This window comes from Neovison vison, chromosome 13, assembly GCF_020171115.1.
Source record: "Neovison vison isolate M4711 chromosome 13, ASM_NN_V1, whole genome shotgun sequence".
In the NCBI taxonomy this organism is placed as follows: Eukaryota; Metazoa; Chordata; class Mammalia; order Carnivora; family Mustelidae; genus Neogale; species Neogale vison.
In genome coordinates this window covers 119,060,216-119,065,986 of record NC_058103.1, presented here as the reverse complement: position 1 = coordinate 119,065,986, position 5,771 = coordinate 119,060,216, and the positions used below count along the sequence as shown (strand labels likewise).

Sequence of the window (5,771 nt, the reverse complement as noted above, 5' to 3'; positions counted from 1 at the left end):
ATGTGACAATTACAAGACGGAAGACTTTGTACTTTTTAGTTTAGAGGCCGCAAATTTAGAGTAAGAATACCAGCTGAAGAGAGTCTAAGTGGCTCAGTCAGTTGGGGTCTGACTCTTGATTTTAGCTCAGGTCATGAGCTCAGGGTCGTGAGATCGAGCCCTGTGTTGGACTCCACATCTAGCGCGGAGTGTGCTTGGGATTCTCTCTCTCCCTTGCCTCTGCCCCTCTCCCTGTTTGTTCTTCCCCTACCTCAATAAATAAAGAATCCTAGCTGAAGTAATGACATCCATTATAATCATCTGTGAGAAAAAGGTGTAATAAGCAAGCTGATTTTATCTACCATTGTGGAAAAGTGATTATTTTCCAAAACTATTCTTTCAGACATTGGCAGCATCTCTAGGCCCACTAATAAACAAGCTTCTAAAGTCATGGCATTCTTAGCTCCATGTGAAAGCAGCCAAGGTGGGACTTCTGTTTGGCCATGACTCATCTACTATCAATTTTGTTGATGTTTAATATAATGTGTATATACAGACATGTATAGATTATATAAGAAGATGACTTTGAGTTTAACATCATCTAGAATGCATTCTGACTGTTTCCAGTTTGTCCCAATTAGTGGGTTTTTACTCTCCCGATACTCTACTTGTGCTAAAATATTCAGATTTCAGGCTCTTAGAGGAGACATGTATGATTCATGGGATTAATGGCAAAGGAATTTGCCTACATTATCAAATTAGCCTTGCATTTTGCTTGCCTTCATAATGCTGAAGTGAAGCTTGAGCTTTATACATAAATATTGAAGTCTTATTCTGAGCTTAATAAAACATGCATATCTTTCCAATATACCCATAGATAGAAATGAATCCCGAAACATTTGTTGGTGCAAAGGGCCTGCAGGTGCCCAAGAGATACCATTGGAAGTCACACTGGATGACTGTCCTTCCCTGTAATGCCCTCAGCCAGACTTTCAGGGGACCTGAAGACTCTGTGGTTCAGAAGCTCTTTGCTGAGCTTGCTGTCCCCACCAGTGCTGTAGAAAATACAGGAGAGGAGACTGATCCCACAGATTCAATGAAAGACACTTGTCCCATAGTCTCCTCCTCCATAGAGAAAGGGTAGGGATTATGTGTGTTATTCACAGATGTATTCTCGGTGGTTAGAAAAGGGATTTCAAGTTATCTTCATTAGGATCCCTGAGAATTAAATCATCACTTGGCCCCCAGAACTCTCCATACTCACCTCACACACATGAAATGGTAATGAGAGCCTTGGGGCCAAGCAGAGAGGCCATATCTTCCACAGTGTCCACATTGCTGCCTCCCTGCTTTGCTGGTGACCCTTTTCATTCCTAAGGCCCTATCTCGGTTGCCCCCAATATTCAGCCCAAGATGAAGTTTTTAGCATATTTTGGCCAAATGAGAAACATAAAAATGATGCAATGAGTTTTTCACAAAACTCAATGAAAAGGAATATTTACTCTGAAATGAATCTTTTCTTTTTTCCATGTTACTATGTTTCCTTTCATATGAAGTGATGATGCTAGATAGTAACTTTTTAAAAAATGTCTCACTTGGCTGGGGTGCCTGGGTGACTGGGTGGGTTGAGCATCTGCCTTCAACTCAGGTCATGCTCCCAGGGTCTTGGGATGATGGAGCCCCACATCAGGTTCCCTGCTCAGTGGAGAGCCTGCTTCTCCCTCTTTCTTTCTGCTCCCCCTGCTTGTGCTCTCTCACTTTATCTGTCAAATAAACAAATGAAATTTTAAAAAATTTTAAAATGTCTCACTTGGCAACACAGAATAGTGGCAGTCCCGTATGTTATCCCTATTGTTTTTTTCTCAGACCTTGAATTCCAAGTCTGAGAACCATTGTCATACAAGACCTGTTCAGTCTCCAGCTCATTTTTCAGGACTTCCTGATTATTCATGGCTTACTTTTCCTTTCTTTATTTTTTAAAAAGATATTATTTGTTTATTTGACAGACAGAGATCACAAGTAGGCAGAGAGGCAGGCAAAGAGAGAGAGAGGGAAGCAAGCTCCCTGCTGAGCAGACAGCCCAATGCGGGGCTCGATCCCAGGACCCTGAGATCATGACCTGAGCCGAAGGTAGAGGATTAATCCACTGAGCCACCCAGGCGCCCCACTTTTCCTTTCTTTAAAAAAACAAAGTTTGGGTATTTCCCCCCTAAAGTCATAAGTATATAGTGTAGAACATTTGGTAAATTTAAAAACTCACAAAGAAGAAAATAGACATCCTCTATAAACCCACTTCTTAGAGAAAATAAATGTAACAATCTGAAAGATGACTTTCTGTTCTATTTGCTGAGTTTGTCATTTAACTCCTTAAAAAAATGGAATTATTTTGCATAAGTTGTTTGGTAAGGTCATGATACCCTATCCTCCCCAACCTGCTCCACAATCAAGTGCTGTCTTAGCACAACAGGTACATGAATGAGCATTTAATCCTCCCAACAACCCGATGAGATGGGTACTGTTATTATCCTCTTTGTAACTGAGGCTCAGAGAGGTTATGGTACACACCCATTTTGCAGAGCCCCTAAATGCTAGAGCCTGGATTCTGACTATGGTTGCCAGGCACTGGAGCTCAAACTGTAAAACAGTGTGAATCAGTTCACTTCCATTATGTGGATTTACCACAATTTATTTAACCAGCCTTTTACTTTTATTCATTTTTATCCCCCTCCTCCTTTTTTTTCCCTTTTTGGTTTTATAAATAAGGCTTCAGTGTACAACTTAAGATTAAATCTTTAGTACATTATCCGTAAGTATTTCCATGAATAGTTTCTAGCAGAAGTTATGCTGGGCCAAAGAGACCACAGAGTTTTAAGTCTTTGACAAGTTTTGCAAAATTGCATTTCAGATTGTTGTACCCCCCTCAACACTCCCTCCAATGGGCTAGGGTAGGGCCAGTTTTCTCACACTTTCCCAACACTGGGAATTTTGGGGTTTTTGATTTTTTTAAATCTTTGCCAGTGTGAGATGCCAAAAACGACTATTCATAATGCTTTAATTTGCTTTTCTTTCATTACTAATGTGGTGGGTACATTCTAAGGTTAGAATGATCCCCATGATCCAAACCTTGAATCCTATGATTCCCCTTGAATGCCTATGATTTGTTTCCAACAAGTACAGCAAAAGTGAATGGATTTTGCAAATGTAATTGAAGTTCTAATCAGTTGATTTGGGGCTCATGAAAAGTAGGTGGGCCTTGCTTAATTAGGTGAACCCTTTAAAAGGGCATCCTCAAGGGGGCACCTGGGTGGCTCAGTTGTTTAAACATCTGACTTCAGCTCAGGTCATAATCTTAGGGTCCTGGGATCAAGCCCTGAATCGGGCTCCCTGTCCAACAGGGAGTCTGCTTCTCCCTCTCCCTTTCCCCATGCTTGTGCTCTCTCTCCCTCTCAAATAAATAAGTAACTTTTTTAAAAGGCCCCATCAAGTTGGAAACTCAACTCAACAGAATCTCTCTTTCTCTCACTCTCTCTCTTGCTGCTGCTGCTGCTGGCTTTGAAGAAGCAAGCATTCATTTACATGTTGCAAGTAAATGAATCCCACCACCAGTTTGGGAGCTTGGAAGCTTATCTTTCCCTAGTCAAGCCTCATATGAGAATGCAGCCCAGCCAACATCTTCATTTCAGTTCTGTAAGACCCTAAGCAGAGAACCCAGTTAAGCCATGCCCAGAATTCTGAGTAACAGAAACTGGGAGACAATATATTGGTGTTACTTTAAGCTATGGAGTTTATGGTGAGACAGTAATTTTTTCATGTAATTGATCATGATTTTTTTCTTCTTTCCAGCCAATTTTTCTGTTAGAATTCATCATTTTCTTATTTAAATCATTAATATACTAAACCTTTTTTTGTAAGGCTATCAACCCATTTGTCTGTCATAAATAATAAACAGCCATTGCATTTTCTTTTGTACAAGAAGTAAGCCTACATTTCTTTGTTTCACAAATAGGGTTAGCTGAATTGGTTGCTTTTGTTAGTTAGTCTAAGAGACCAAATCCCATATCCTCACTGGACGACTCCAACTCTTCCTTTGCTTCCACTTTAGCTGGGGCTGTGGTCACAGAGGCGACAGCTGTGGATGCAGATGGATCCACCATGAAGTCTATGACCTTTTCAGCAAGTGGGAAGGTGTCCTCAGTCTCCGCAGACAAAGCCGGGATGCACTTGTATCCATTGATGGCAGAATGGGGCACTGATGCAAGGTTGGGGTCACCTACCTGCAGACAGATCCTGGAAACATCACAGACACCCTCTGGGAAGTGCAAATGCAGTTTCCTCTGTCATGTCAAGCACTTCAGGGGCGTAAATGCTGCCATTGTCAAACACCTGCTAGATGATCAGCCCAAAGTCTAGAGGAGAAGAGGGAGATGTTCAGCATGCCCAGCAGCGTGTCTTCACTGGTTGCCACTTGGTCTCCAGTCTGAATCAGCTACACATCACTCAGGATTCCAATGGTGCCCCTGGAGATTTTAGTGGTGATGCCTAAAGCTTGAAAGAAGGAGGTCTTCACAGGCCCTGACCAGTGTCCTGGGCTGGCACAGGAACTTCCCATGGGCTATGGCACCAGTGTGGGAGGCAGCTGGCACCTTGGTGGCCAGCAACAGTGATCTCAGTGAGGTCTTCCTTGGTAACAAGATCCCCCATACAGCCCCCCCCCACACACACATATGAGGCAACAGTTTCTCCAGAACTGGGTTGTTCTCCAGATGCCTTTGGATGGCCTTGTGCATCACGGTGTTCTTGCCCATCTTGTGTCTTGTGGATCTGCTTGGAGTCCATGTTGTCTGCTCTCACAGTGAAGCATTTTGGATAATCATCCAAAAGCTGGATGATCTTAAGGAAGCAGCTGGACTTCCAGGTGACCCTATCTTCCCTGGGCATCATGGCAGTGTGTGAGGGAGTGCCATGCAGGGTTTAAGGGCGATGTCACCCTCACAGGGATGCCTGGAAAGAGCAACTCATTGCATTCTTTGGTAGTCAAATTCATAAGACCCATCATCATCCTAAGGTTACAGGAAGAGTCACATATTTTTGTCCAGTACCTTTGTGTTTTTTGTCACTACACTTAAATCTTTAATCTGTTTGAAGAAGGTTGTGGTGAACAGTGCAGTGCAGAGAGATCTGACTTAATTTTTTTTTAAATGTACCAATAATATATACTGAATAATTGTTCCGTTATTCCTCTTCTATTGAACTCTTATTAAAACAAAAGTCTGATTTGGGGGCTTCTCAATGTTATATTAAATCTACCAAGTTCTGCTTTAGTATCAAACAGTTTTCATTATTAGAACTTTATACTGCCTTTGAATATCTGATAGGGAAAAGCACCCTTCATTTCTCTTCTTTTGTAAACTGTCCTCACTAATTCTCACACATTTCTTTCTTCATCTTATTTTTAGAATTATTGTGTCAAATCCCATGGGCAATTTAACTATATTTGTGGTAAACCAAATTACATTTATAGATTTATACATTTAAAGAGAAAGTGGAGGAAAATTGATGTCATATATATAATTCTACACTGGAACATATTTTGGTACTCTATGTGTTTTTTTGTTTTTCAATGCCCTAGTCAAGAAAGTTTTCTTCATAATGCCTTCTTACATTTCCTGTTGACTTAATGATACAGTTTTAAATGTTTTCATTTAAAATATATTAATTGTGGTTGGGGCGCCTGGGTGGCTCAGTGGGTTAAGCCGCTGCCTTTGGCTCAGGTCATGATCTCAGGGTCCTGG

The 5,771-nt window shown here is 41.4% G+C and overlaps 1 pseudogene; it reads right to left on the bottom strand.

Annotated features, from left to right (window-relative positions):
* Positions 1-4,013: 4,013 nt before the first annotated feature.
* Positions 4,014-4,917, bottom strand: LOC122893411 (annotated as a pseudogene).
* Between the last annotated feature and the right edge of the window lie 854 nt (positions 4,918-5,771).